Source organism: Phacochoerus africanus, chromosome 4, assembly GCF_016906955.1.
Source record: "Phacochoerus africanus isolate WHEZ1 chromosome 4, ROS_Pafr_v1, whole genome shotgun sequence".
NCBI classification, from domain to species: domain Eukaryota; kingdom Metazoa; phylum Chordata; class Mammalia; order Artiodactyla; family Suidae; genus Phacochoerus; species Phacochoerus africanus.
The window spans coordinates 68,554,397-68,568,819 of NC_062547.1; the positions used below are offsets into that span (position 1 = coordinate 68,554,397).

General features: G+C 42.1%; 1 pseudogene; it reads right to left on the minus strand.

Moving 5' to 3' along the window:
• Positions 1 to 11,878: 11,878 nt before the first annotated feature.
• Positions 11,879 to 12,824, minus strand: LOC125124665 (olfactory receptor 7A10-like; annotated as a pseudogene).
• Between the last annotated feature and the right edge of the window lie 1,599 nt (positions 12,825 to 14,423).

A 14,423-nucleotide genomic window follows, 5' to 3' on the forward strand; every position in this document is an offset into this window, starting at 1 on the left:
CAGCCAACTGGCACCTGAGCTAGTCACCACCTTTTCATTCCACCTTTTCATGGACAACTAGCACCCCCCCATTTGTCCGTCCATTACCAGTGATTCTCTCATTCAAGTGGTAGCCTATTTCCATTTTAAATGTATGTAATTATTCAGACATTAATTAAGAAGAAATCTCTCTCTCTCTTTTTATCACCCACGCAACAGGTTACAAATTCTCCTGTTCAAATTGATAAACATAAACCAATTTCTTCTCAGATAACACCCTTCCAAAATGATTGAAGACATTTAAGTCCTCTTCTTCAATAATCTCCACACATCCCTTGTTCAAAGAAGTCATTTCGTGGTGATTAAGTCATGGATTTTCAGTTCCAACAACCTCAAGTCTATGACCTGATTTGATGTCACAGTTAACTCTCACTTACCTTTTTTTAATTCTAAAATTGATATTTTTTATTATTGGTATTGCCCCAATACAATTTTCTTCCTACTGTACAGCCTAGTGACCCAGTTACACATACATGTATAGATTCTTTTTTCTCCCATTATCATGCTCCATCATAAGTGAGCAGACATAGTTCTCAGTGCTTAACAGCAGGATCTCATTGCTCATTGTGGGTCCTCTCATTACATCCTTTGTGAGGTCTGAACATGCCTTTGTACATGGTGAGACCTCAATACATGATAGCTATTATTACTATCATTATTCATCCATTTTTATGATAATTATTGTTGATACATAAGTCTCCCACTGAATAGTATAGAATTGCAATTTAGAACATGGGATCTTGGAGTTCCCTGGTGGCCTAGCAGTTAAGGATTCATCATTGTCAATGCTGTGGCATGGGTTCAGAAAGAATAACAAGGAAGATGAGATCTTGAGTTAGGCTTCCTCAATAGAATTTTGGTCCACCAGCTTCCATCTGTGCGACCTCAAGACAAAGTTATTTAATCTTTCTCAGGGGCAGATGCCTCACCTCTACTGTGGGAGTAACATTCCATAGACTATAAGACTAATGAGTGAGCTAAGTGGGATGATACAATTTTTCTAGTGTGATTCTTCTGATACATACAGCAGACACTTCATCAATGGGAACTTGTTCAAAAAAATAAATTTGTCCTACAAATTCTCTATCAGTGATCAACATTACCCTTGAACAAGGACCGTCATCATAAATGGAATTCCAGGAGTTCCTGTCATGGCTCAGCAGTTAACAAATTCGACTAGAAACCATGAGGTTGTGGGTTCGATTCCTGGCCTTACTCAGTGGGTTAAGGATCCAGCATTGCTGTGAGCTCCCATGTAGGTTGCAGAGAAGGCTTGGATTGCACATTGCTGTTGCTCTGGTGTAGTCCAGCAGCAACAGCACCAACTCAACCGCTAGACTGGGAACCTCCATATGCCATGGGAGCGGCCCTAGAAAAGGCAGACGTACCATAAAAAAAATGGAATTCCAATTGCAAACACAACAGGACTGTTACCTCTCTGGACTGCTGTGTAGCACTTCTACTTAGTGATGATCCTTATGGCTCTTGCTTTCAGGTACCAGCTGAGAGGTGGATTCTTCGAAGAGGAGGGAAAGCATATAAACTCATAGATAAGAAGAGGAAACAAATCACAAACCTTTCAAAATAAAATCAAAATGTATGAGAATTTGAGCTCATTAGTTCATGCTCAGAAGTAGAAATGTATTGCAGTAAAAATCAGTGGTGTTCACTACCAAATAAGAAAAAGCTCTGATTAAAAAAAAATATTCAAAGGTCCTATAGATCAAACCACGCTAAAATTGAAAGGGCAATTTCAGATGAAAATATATGTATGCATTCTCCATAGTAGAAAAAAGTTTGGTATTAGCAATGCTGAGAGAATGAAAAAACAAGGAAAGAAAAACCATTGAGGGATAATTGGCTCTGGGAAGGTGTGTGGGAGAGGGCTCTCTGAAATATGAATATTGAACTGTGAGAGGAAAGATGGGTGATTGTAAATCAGAAGAGATAGGGGAAGGACAAGCATGTTGGGCTGAGAGAACAGAGTTCACACTTGCCCTGTGGGGTGGTGCGCTTGGTAAGGGCAGGTGGTTGAAGGTAGTTGAGAAGCCAGTGAGATGGAGAACAGAGGGTGAGGCTCAGGAGGACAGAGGGTGAGGTCCACGAGTGGAGCTTCCTGTACTATTCTTTTTCTTTAACATTTTATTCTTATTCCACTGGCTGTGGTGTAGGTGGAATGTATGTTTTGGAAAAACATATTTTCTTTCTCTCTCTTTTTGGATGCACTCTCTTCATGTGGAAATTCCAGGGTCAGGGATCAAACACGTGTCACAGCAGCAACCTGAGCCACTTCAGTGACAATGTCAAATCCTTAAGCCCCTATGCCATAAGGAACTCCTTCCTGTATATTTTTCATGCCAAATGTCTCTCCAGTTGATAATTCTGTATTTATTTCTGGGTCAGAAATTGTGACTGGTTTTGCTCATCAGCATCTCTCCAGGGACTTACATGCTGCCTGGCACATAGCAGGTGCTCAATTCCTGCAAATGATAGACATGTAATAAAGACTGAGACCAGGAGTTCCCATGTGGCTCAGTGGTTTGAGGATCCATCACTGTCACTTCCGTGGCTTGGGGTGCAGCTGTGGTGTGGGTTCGATCCCTGGCCCATCATCTTCTGTAGGCCTCAAGTGCATCCAAAAAGCAAAAAAAAAGATTGGAACCAAAGGAATAAAGAATAACGCAAATAGGAAAATTTCAAGGTCATCACATGCTTGAATACTGAAAAAAAATGGAATAATCATATTATATAAAATGCATTCAAATCTCTTTTAAGAAAATTATATATCCTATACAAGTAATACCTGGTCTAAGAATGAAGAGCTGGCTCAAGACTAGGAACTTCACAGAATTCATCAACAAAATAGGCGGATGAAGAGAAAACATAGCTGGAATCACACTGGAAACTGCATTTGAGGAAACGTAAGTGGGAGTACTGACCCTTGGGAGCCAGGACAGAGCCTCTCACTAAGGCAGGAAACCAAGGACAATTTCTTAACCTAATACAAAATGCTTTGATAACAACTATGTCCACCTGGATATTGTATATCACATCCTTAAAATATGTGCAGTAAATTTATGAACAGGGTAAGGCAGGCTAGTCTAACTTCAATATCTCAATAGTCTCCAGAATATTTAAGGAGACTGGTTCAATAAGAACAGGCACTGTGTGAGTACAGAGTATCAGAAAGAGTTACATTAATTGTAGCTGATATTGTGGACACCTAAGTGAGACAACAGCAATCAGTACAAAACCATTGAGTGCTAACAGTACTGCAAACTAGATGCAGAATATAACACGAGTTCCCTGATGGCTCAGCAGGTAAAAGATCTGCCTTTGTCACTGTTGTGGCTTTGGTTACTGCTGTGGCTCAGGTGCCATCCTCGGCCTAGGAACTTCTGCATGTCACAAGTGTGACCAAAACAAACCAACCAGCTGAATGGAATAATCCAATCACAATGACTAATAAATCCAACCATACCTTGTGCATATTCAATCTCCATTGACTACTTGATGAATAAATGGTTGGACACAGGCAATCCAACAGGAGCCTGCAATTGCGGATTAGTAGGGCAGAAGTGGAGACCCAGCGCAAAAATTATTGGAGACAAGCTCTAGATTCCAAGAAGAAAGAGAAGGAAACCGCAAGAGCTGGAAAAGTCTTGTTTCCACAGAAACGAAAGCACCTTCAAAGTACAGAGACTTCACTGTCATGGAATAAATGAATATGGGACTTCACATATCACTGTTCTAGAGGATAAGCCCGGTTCCCCCGTTCTCCCCTCTCTTCTCTCTTACTACCCCAACCCTTCCTGGAACCTTCTTTCCAAAAGGTATCCCTGCAGCCTTCTGTTTTCCTGGGGACTGTCCTTGGGAAGCCCAGTTCTGTTTGCACTTGGCTGGGCTCAGAGAATTATAGGAAAGGGGCATTGGGCACATGTCTCAAGTTGCCAGCATCTCAGGGGGTGGATTCCCAGAGGTGCTCATTAAATGAACTTTTCCATTGTCTTTCCATTCTACAAACAATGCCATTCCTTTGGGGCACAGACATGAGAGAGTGGAAGATTTTCAGCCAAGATGGACAATTTTCAGCAAGCAGCCTTGGAGGGAGATGAATTCCCTTCCTCCCAGAAGAAATTCCTCTTTCTTTGGTTTGGCTTTAAATGACAATGTGTCCCCCAGAGAAGGTTTAATTCCTACAGGAACCAGACCCAAGAACCACCTCTCTGGGATGCTCTTCCCTTGAAAAGTCTTTGGAGATGTCGTGAATCGCTTGTGTCCACAATGTCATGGAGGCCGAGAGGTCCTTTCTGAAGAAAAGCACAGTGGTTAATAGTTTGGGTTTTCTTCAAAGGACCTTCACAAGGAGGAGGAAAAGGAGTTCCCTTATTGAGCAGTGGGTTAAGGTTCTGGTGTTGTGGCTGCTATAGCTTGGGTCACTGCTGTGGGGTGGGTTCCAAGCCTGGCCCAGGAATTTCCATATGCCCCAGGTGAAGCCAAATAAAATGAGTACTAAACAATATTAATTCACATTGGCTGGTGCCATGGAAGCACTTGTTGATATTTGAGAGGGCTCTAAATAATCCCAGGTAGAGTGGATTGAAGAGTTATTAAGGAAATCTAGCTGGCAGGTGTAAACTACATACAAAGGTTGCCTGGGGGACTTCTCATCATGGCTCAGTGGTTAATGAATCTCTGTAGGAACCATGAGGTTGTGGGTTCGATCCCTGTCTTCCTTCAGTGCATTAAGGATCTGACATTGCCCTGAGCTGTGGTGTAGGTTGCAGACATGGCTTGGATCCCTCATTGCTGTGGCTTTGGCATAGGCCTGCAGCAATAGCTCCAATTCAATCCCTGGCCTGGGAACCTCCATATGCTACAGGAGACGACCTAGAAAAGGCAAATAGACAAAAAAAAATGGTTGTCTGGGAAATGAAAGAGAGAGTAAGGTCTGGGTTGAAAGGAATAAAACTAAGGAAGAGGAGATCCCTGCTGCAGCACAAGCCCCAGCCCAGTATACTGGGTTGAGGTGCAGCGCAGCTAGCAACAGCAGCTCAGATCTGATCCCTGGCCCTGGAACTCCAAATGTCACAGGACAGCCAAATAAATTAAAATAAATAAATAAATAAAATAAGGGAGTGTAAAAAAATCAATAGATGATCTAGGATGACATTTCATTTCAAAGAAAATAATTATATCTGGTGCAGGCATTGGAATGCATACGCTATTCTGGATCCATAATTTGCAGGATGCAGTATTCCTTCTAAATCAAGGACAATCATGATGTGACATTCTTCCAATTTATAGAATGCATGGGTCCATAAATCAAGGGTTCAGAAGAGAAGCAGGCCCATTTACCATCACACCCAGTGGGGTGTCTGTGCTCTTGCCTCCACTACTCTGGCCTCTGCAAGTTTAGAGGTCTTGACTCTGTAAAGGGGACATACATTCAGAGACAGTGGAAAAGTCCCATTGAACTTGAAGCTATGCTACTGCCTGGGACTTCAGGTCCTTTATGCCAAGAAGAGGAGTCTCCCTCTGGGCAGGTGTGACTGACCCTCGACGTCAATATCATTTTGGGGTCATGGCAGTGTGCAGGTACTGGTACTCTGCTGTGCACATTCAATGGCTGGGAGCTGCCAGGACCAACTTCAGTGGAAACACAGTGGTGGATCCAGATGGCTATGGGTCAGTTATGCTCCCACAGCAAGAGATCTGAGTGCTGTGACCCTGGGAGAGGCAGCTTCCTTTAGCTGAGGGCAGTTCAGAAAGACAGCTAAAGGATGGATGAGCTATCATAGGGCTGCACTGTCTGTACCTGGATGATAGTCTGAGGCAGAATCTAGACAACAAAGCCCAGCATTTACTGTAGTCTTTGCTATGGAGCCTTTGGGTCAACTTTATTTTAAAGCCATATACAATTGTCTTATAACATTATATTAGATTCAGGTATACAAGGCAGTGATTCAATATATGCATACATTGCAAAGGGATTGCTATATATGTGTATATAATGGAAGGTATATAAATATAATGAAATACTACACAGCCATAAAAAACAAGGGAGTTCTACCTCTTTTCTGCAATATGAGCAGAGCTAGAGGTTATTAATCCTGGTGAATACAACAGAGAATGACAAATACTGTATGTTATCACTTCCATGAGGAACCTAAAAAGTACATGAATAAATACAACATGAAGGAAACAAACTCACAGATACAAACATCAAACCATTGGGGAGAGGAAAGGAGGAGGGGCAAGGTAGGGGTATGGGATTCAGAGACATCAACTACTATGTGTAAAACAAGTCAGGAGTTCTCTCATGACTCAGCAGGTTAAGGATCCAATGTTGTCACTGCTGTGGCTCTGGTTACAGCTGTGCTGTAAGTTGGACACCTGGCCCAGGAACTTCCACAAGCCAGGGGCCCATCCACAAATGAATAAGTAAAACCAAATAATCTACAAGGATATTTCATATAGCACAAACAACATGCGCAATGTGGTATCTCTTTTCAAAAATTTTAGTGGCGTAGAGTTTTCATACAATGTTGTGTTAATTTCAGGTGTACAGCAAAGGGAGTCTGTTGTTCCATGGACATATATACCCATTCTTTGGGGGGTTCTTTTCCCAAATAGGTTAATATACTAACTTTTTGCTAGATTCCTACTTTATTACTAAAGCATATCTATCAGTATAAAACATAAAAGCAATGCATCAGGCAAGGTACAGAGAAGGAGCTGCCACGCCCACTCTCAGCACCATCCTTTCCCCATATGTCCACAGGTTCACCAACCTGGAAGCTTTCCGAGCTCTGTCCTGGATTGTTATGGAGATGTCATTACTTAGGCTGAATTAATGACATTTTTGACCACTGGTGCTTGATTCAATCATCAGACCCTCTCCCCTCATACAAGTTCCAAGGTTATAATAAACTTACAATATTTTTAATAGTCACGTCCATAGCCTATGGAGTTCCTGGGCCAGGGGTGGAATCCCAGCTGCAGTTGTGATCTATGATGGCACAAAGCCAGATCCTTTAACCCACTGCACCAGGCCAGGGATTGAACCCACACTTCCACAGGGACCCCAGCCACTCCAGTCAGATTCTTAACCCACGGCACCACAGGTACTCCAAGCAGGTACTCCAAGGATGTGATAACTTTAAATGAAGTATACTCTACAAAAATATTGAATCACTATGTTGTAATATGCTGTTATTATAAAATAATACTCTATTCCAATTACACTTCTATTAAAAAGATGATCATCACAGCATATCTAGTTGACATCCCTAAAAACATACATTGCTAGAAATTGGCTTTTTTGTGATGAGATTTTTTTCAGATCTACTGTTTCACTAACTTTTAAATATACAAAACAGTATTATGAGCCATAGTCCCTAAGTTGGACATTACTTCGTAAACTGGACACTTGGACATTTTGACCACTTTTACACATGTAAGCCACCTTCCACCCCCTGCCTCTGGGGACTACCAGTCTGCTGCACATATCGATGAGATTTTTCTTTAATTCCACATAAAATGTGGTCATACGGTAATTGTCTTTAACGTATTTAACTTAGCATAATGCCCTCAAGATTCATTCATGTTGTCACAAATGGCAGGATTTGCTTCCTTCTCCCAGCTGATTTATATATGTATATACAATGTGGATTTATAATATATAAGGAATTATATATATGTATATACATTGTGGATTTATAATATGTAAGGAAGTATACATATAAATATACATGCCAAATTTTCTTTGCCCATGTATCTATCAGTAAACACAGGTGTTTCCAAGTCTTGGCTATTATAAACAATGTTGCAAAGAACATGGGGAAGCAGATTTCTTTTGGAAGTAGTGTTTCTCTTTCTTTCATGTAAATACCCAGCAGTAGAATTGCTGGACTGTGTGGTCGTTCTAGTTTTACTTTTTGGAGCTCCTCCATCCTGTTCTCCACAGTGGCTGCAACAAGTGGCATTCCGAGCAACAGTGCACAGGGGTTCCCTTTCCTCCACACCCTCACCAACATTTGATAAGCCATGAATTTTGGGGGTGTGGGGGCAATGTCCTGGGCAAGAGGAAGTTCCCAGACCAGTGATTGACCTCTTATCACAGCAGTGGCAATGCCAGATCTTTAATCTCTGGGCTACCAGGAAACACCAATCCCTGTATTTTGATACTGGCCATTCTAACAGGTATGAGGTGGTATCTTTGTGGTTGTGATTTGCTTTTCTCTGCTGAATAGTGATGTTGAGCACATTTGGTATTACCTGTTGGCCAGCTGTATGTCTTCCTTGGGAAAATGTCTATAAAACTCCTCTGCCCTTTTTTAGTTGGATAGTTCTTTATCCTAATATTTATTGGTATGAATACTTCATATGTTTGGAATATTAACCCCATATCAGATAAATGACTTGCAAAAACTTTCTCACATTTGGTGGGTTGTCTTTTTATTTTGTTGTTGATTTCCTTTATTGTGCAAAAGCTTTTTATTCATCATAGTCCCACTTGTTTCTTTTGGCTTGTGTTCCCTTACTTGGATCAAATTTCTTGCATAGGTTCTGGAGACAGCTATTTTATGCTTTCCATGGGTCATTTTTTATTTCTACATTTTTTATTTATTTACATAAATATTTATATATATATATATATATATATATATATATATATATATATATATTTGGTCTTCTAAATTTTTAGTGCCAAACCGTGGGCATATGGAGGTTCCCAGGCTAAGGGTCTAGACAGAGCTACAGCTGCCAGTCTATACCATAGCCACAGCAATGTGGGATCCAAGCCACATCTGCAACCTACACTACAACTCACGGCAACGCCGGATCCTTAACCCACTGAGCGAGGTCAGAGATCAAACCTGCAACCTCATGGTTAATAGGTGGATTCGCTTCCACTGTGCCTTGATGGGAAATCCTATTTTTTTTTCATTTTTTAAACTTTTCTGGAAGTACAGTTGATTTACAATGTTGTGGTCATTTCTGCTGTACAAGAATAGGACTTAGTTATTCATTTACACACATCTGTACTTTTGCAGATCCTTTTCCCATTAGATCATCACAGAATGCTGGGTAGAGGTCCCTGGGCTAAACAACAGGTCCCCATTCTCCGGTCATTCCATACACCTCAGGGTGCATATGCCAATCCCATACCCCTAGCCCATCCCTACCTGGATCAACTTTTTTGCATAGGTTCTGGAAAAGCTCTTTCAGAGTTCCCAAGGCTTGTTTTTAGAGGAGAGGGTGAGTGAGATGATCTACGAGTAAGAGGAGCATCCAGGGGTCAAACTATATCTTCTGGTTATAGAGGTGCCTCGAGGCCACAAGTGATCCTCATTGTCTCCCTCCTGGACTATCCATTCTCCATCTCCTTGAATGACATCTCTGCTAGACTCAATGGCTTCTTTCCTGGGGGGGACCTGACCCTCAACCCTGAGTGTTCTCAGCCCTGGGCATCATTTCTCTCTAGGCCATGGCTCCTGTACTTGACCACTTACTGTCAAAATTGGGAAGGGTACTTCCACGGACTGCCCCACAGACATTTCCATCACCCCAAAAGGAAACTTGGCTCCCATTAAGCAGTTACTAATTACTCTCTCTACTGGAAACCACCAATGAGCTTTCCTTCTCCATGGATTTACTTATTCGGGATATTTCACATAAATGGAGTCATACAAAGTGTGACCTTTGTGTCTGGTATCAGGTTTGTGAGATGCATCCACATTGGGATGTGAATTAATACGTCATTCTTACAAATATTATTAGGAGGTCCTGCTGTGGTGCAATGGGTTGAGAATCAGACTGCAGCAGCTAGGGTCTCTCCAGGGGCTCAGGTTTGATCTGAGATCTGGGTACTGGGATAAAGGATGCAGTGTTGCCACACTTGTGGCTTAGGTTTCAGCTGTGGCTCAGATTCAATCCCTGGCGTGGGAACCCCACATTTGTAGCCATTAAAAAAAGGGTTATTTAGAATGATTATTTGCTTAATATTCAATTCCTCCATTCCTTTCTTAAAATTTTTTATTGGAGCATAGTTGAGTTAAAATGTTGTGTTAACATCAGGCATTCAACAAAGTAAATCAGTTATACCTATACATCTATCTCTTCCTTTTCAAATTCTTTTCCCATAGAGGTTATTACACAGGGTTGAGGAAACTTCCCCGTGCTAGACAGTAGGTCCTTGTTGTGTGTCTACTTTATAGATAGTCGTGTGTATATGTCAATCCCAACCATCCATTCCTTCTTGTGACTGAATGAAGATCCAGTATATGCATGTGCCACAGTTTGTTTATCCATTCATCCAGAGATGGGCATTGCGATTGTTTCCATGGTTCTCCTATTGTGCATATGCTGCCATAAACTTGCATGAACCAGTAGTAGTTTGAGTGTTTATTTTCACTTATTTAGAGTGGGATGGCTAAGCCATATGGTAATTCTATGTTTGTCCTAAGTGCAAGCCCCAAGAAAATCCTGAAAGTCTATTCTTGTCTCAAAAGCAGCTTTTCAGGGAACATGACCTGAGTAGTATACACAAGGACCTGGGAGAGCTTATTTCTGATGCCTGGGGGTCTGGAGGTGGGAGGGCCTTCCCCTAGGAAGTGACAGCTCAACCGAGACAAACCTCAATGTTTTTGCATTCCTTCCTTTGCTCTTTCCTTCCATCAGCGGGATGGCATAGATGGTTTACACAGTCTATCCTTTCAAAACCTTTGTGCATTTAAACATCAAAATGATTCACAAGACAAATTACCATTTTTAGGCAGGCTATGAAGGCTCAGAAATTAACAACAAAAAACCACTATACCAAACACTTGATTGGAAGACATTTATGCAGAAATACTATGGAAGGGTTTTTAAATAAAAATGTGATAAATAGGAAGGTGGACACGGTAGAGAGCAGAGAGAGGATATTGCTTATTTTTTAGATTTTATCATAGAAGTATGAGGTACACAAATTCCTCCATTTATTTGAAGAAAAGAGTGCTTAGTCAGTTTGGACTGCTGTAACAAAATACCACAAAGCAAGGGGCTTTTAAGCAACAAAAATATATTTCTCTCACTTCTGGAGGATAGAAGTCTGAGATCAAGAATCCAGGGTGATCAAATTCTGGTGAAGGTTCTCTTCCATGTTTTAGATGGTCCACTTCTCATTGTGTCCTCACAGGGCAGAAAACAGAAAAAAGCAACTTCTCTCCTGCTCTCCAAAAGGTACCCATCCCATCATGGGAGATCTGCATGATCTCACCAAATCCTACTTACCTCCCAAAAGGCCCACATTCCAATACCATCAGATGGGAGGAGGGTTTCAACACAAATACTGGGACAACAGAAACATTGCATACAGACCAAGTATGAATGCGTCAATGAGACATCTAATGAGAAGGTGGAAGACTATTACTAAGACCAATGATATGTTTGTTTCCAGAGAAACCTACAATACAAAATAAGTTCCATGAGGAACTCACAAGTAGACTCAACTTAATTTCCAAAAAACAGTCCTTGGTCTCAATGGACAACAAATAAGTTGTAGCCATTCTGGTGGGTGAATTGATGACTATCTTGATATGTCTAACAGTTATGTGGAGGAGACAAAGAATAAATACTTGTGCACAGAAAAGAGAGTATAAAAGTCATGAAGGTAAGTTCCTGAGAAGCACTAGCTTTTGGAATTGAAAACATGGAAGAAGTTCAAGCATTGGTGTTCAAAAAAGAGTGACAAGTCTCAAGCCCAATGAAGTTGGAGATATGGTATTAATGAATGCCAGATATTGACTCTTAGTTATCATAGTAACTCCCCAGTCACAGCATCCATGGCTCTTCACACGGGGAATAAAGACCAGCTGAAAAGCTTCCTCAGGGCCCCCTGCATGTCCCTGTCCCTCAGGCTGTAGATGAAGGGGTTCAGCATGGGGGTAACCACGGTGTACATCACTGAGGCCACTGTCCCCTTTGGGGAGGAGGGGGAGAAAGCAGAACTGAGGTACACACCTAGCCCTGTCCCGTAGAATAAGGAAATGATTGTTTGGTGAGACCCACAGGTTTAAAACACTTTGTACTTCTCCTCTACTGAGGACATTTTCAATATGGAGGAAATAATCTTAGAGTAAGAGAAAAGGATCCCAGTCAGTGGAGGAATACCCAGCAGGCCAGTCACAGAAAACATCATGATACAATTGCTGAGAGCATCTGAACAAGAGGATTTAAGCACCTCAGCCCATTCACAAAAGAAGTGGGGAATTTCTGTGTGTGTGCAGAATGAGAGATGCAGCAGCATCAGACTGTAGAGGAGGGCAACTAGGACACTGAGGGACCAAGGAACCAGAGCCAGCAGGCCGCAGATTTGTGGGTTCATCATGATCATGTCATGCTAGGGGTGACAGATGGCCACAAAGCAGTCATAGGCCATCACGGTCAGGAGGAAGTGGTCCAGATACAAAAAAAAAAAAAAACAAGAAAAAGTATATCTGGGTGATGCATCCTGCATAGGTGATGGCTTTGTTCACTGTCTGGATGTTCACCAGCATTTTACCAACTATGGTGGAATTGAAGCAAATATCTGAAAAAGATAGGTGGGAGAGGAAGAAGTAAGTGGGGGTGTGGAGGTAGGAGTCAGAGCTGACAACCAGGATGATGAGCAGGTTCCCAAGCACGGAGACCAGGTACATGGACAAGAACAGCCCAAAGAGGAGGGGCTGCCATTCTGCATCCTCGGAGAGGCCCAGGAGGAGGAATTCCAAGACCCGTGTTTGGTTTCCTGCATCCATGGAGCTGGTAATTCTGCCAGGTAACCAAAAAGCAATGCCAATTAAAACAAACAGCTGTCCCCAAATTAAAAATATATTTTTTATTATATTTGTGCTCCTTCCCTCCCCCAAAAATAAAAGAAACACACATTTTGGTTCCCAATTTTGTATTCATTCACTGGGAGTGATTACAAATGTCATTATCTTATACAGGTACCCTGTTCAAGGGTAATCTCTTCCTCCTTCTGATCTATATCACAAATTAACCATGACCTTCAAAATCTGTTTCAGGAGACCATCAGCCTCTGGGGTGCCCAGCTCAGCATCAGCCCCTCTCAGATGGAGCACATCAATGCTTGGAACAGTCTTCCTTTGGAGGTGCTGAAATTTGTCTCTTGGATGATTCTGCCTTTCCCTTCATTTACTTAGGACTCTAGCACAGTCACATGGGTTGGTGGGGCTCTGGTCCCACCACCCACTGACAAGAACGGAGTTGAAAAGGGACCAGATAGCACACATCCACTAAGGGTCTGGGGTTTCAGGCGGGACATCACTAGGTTTGCGAAGAAGGCAGCCTATGCTCCTATGCTTTAGTGTACTGAACCACTAAACTAGGTGTGGCAGTAAGTCTCATGTCAAAAGATGGATCCTACAGTCTGACCTCCCCACCATGAATCATGGCTCTACATCTCACTGATCTTGGCCAAGTTCTGATTTCTCAGGGCCTCAGTTTCCCACTTGGTTAAAGGGGCATTATTAATGGTACTTACTCCAATGGATTGCTGAGAGGGATATATGAGTCGAGGTTTTAATAAACTGTGCCTGGAACACAATAGAACTGAGAAAAATCATGGCTCAATATATTTTAGATGTGGGGAAATAGTGTCTATGGAGCTGAAGGCACTGAGGCCAGTACATAGAGAGGAAGGGATATCCTAGATCACTTGGCATAAGTGAATATGGGCAGGAGAGAGAAATGGAAAGAGACGGAGATGATGACCTTGGTGCTGAAGCTTTCCAGGATGGAGAGGAGCCCTTCAAGACTTCCGCTCACCTTCTTCCCCTTCATTCTGTTTAAATACACCTATATTTCCTTCTACTCTTTCTATGGGAACTGGTTTTACTAGATTTCCATAAAACCTGCATTCAAAAAAGCACTCACCAAGACATATTTCTACAGAAAATACACCTTCTTCCTGTGGATATTGCACCCTCAGTGGTAGTTGTTTTTAAAGATTCCTCCAGAGAGGCAGGGGTCACACTGCAGTTAAGAGGACTTTTTGTTTTTGTTCTTTGTTTGGGGGCCACACCTTCAGCATGTACAAGTCCCAAGTCCAGGGATCGAACACGCACCACAGCAGCCACCAAAGCTGCAGCAGTGACAGCCCCTCATCCTTAGCCTCCCTAGGCACAGTGGAAACTCCAAGAGCACTGTTTTATGAGGCAGATGTAGCCTGGAGTTTTGTTCCACCCCTTCTTAGCCTTGAGACTGAGGGATTATATGACTAGACTGAACCTTTAGCTAAGAGGATTATGATGATGGAATACCATCATAAATGTAAAGAACCTGGCACATGGTAGCTGTTCAATAAAAGGTATTACTATTACCACTTACGTCCT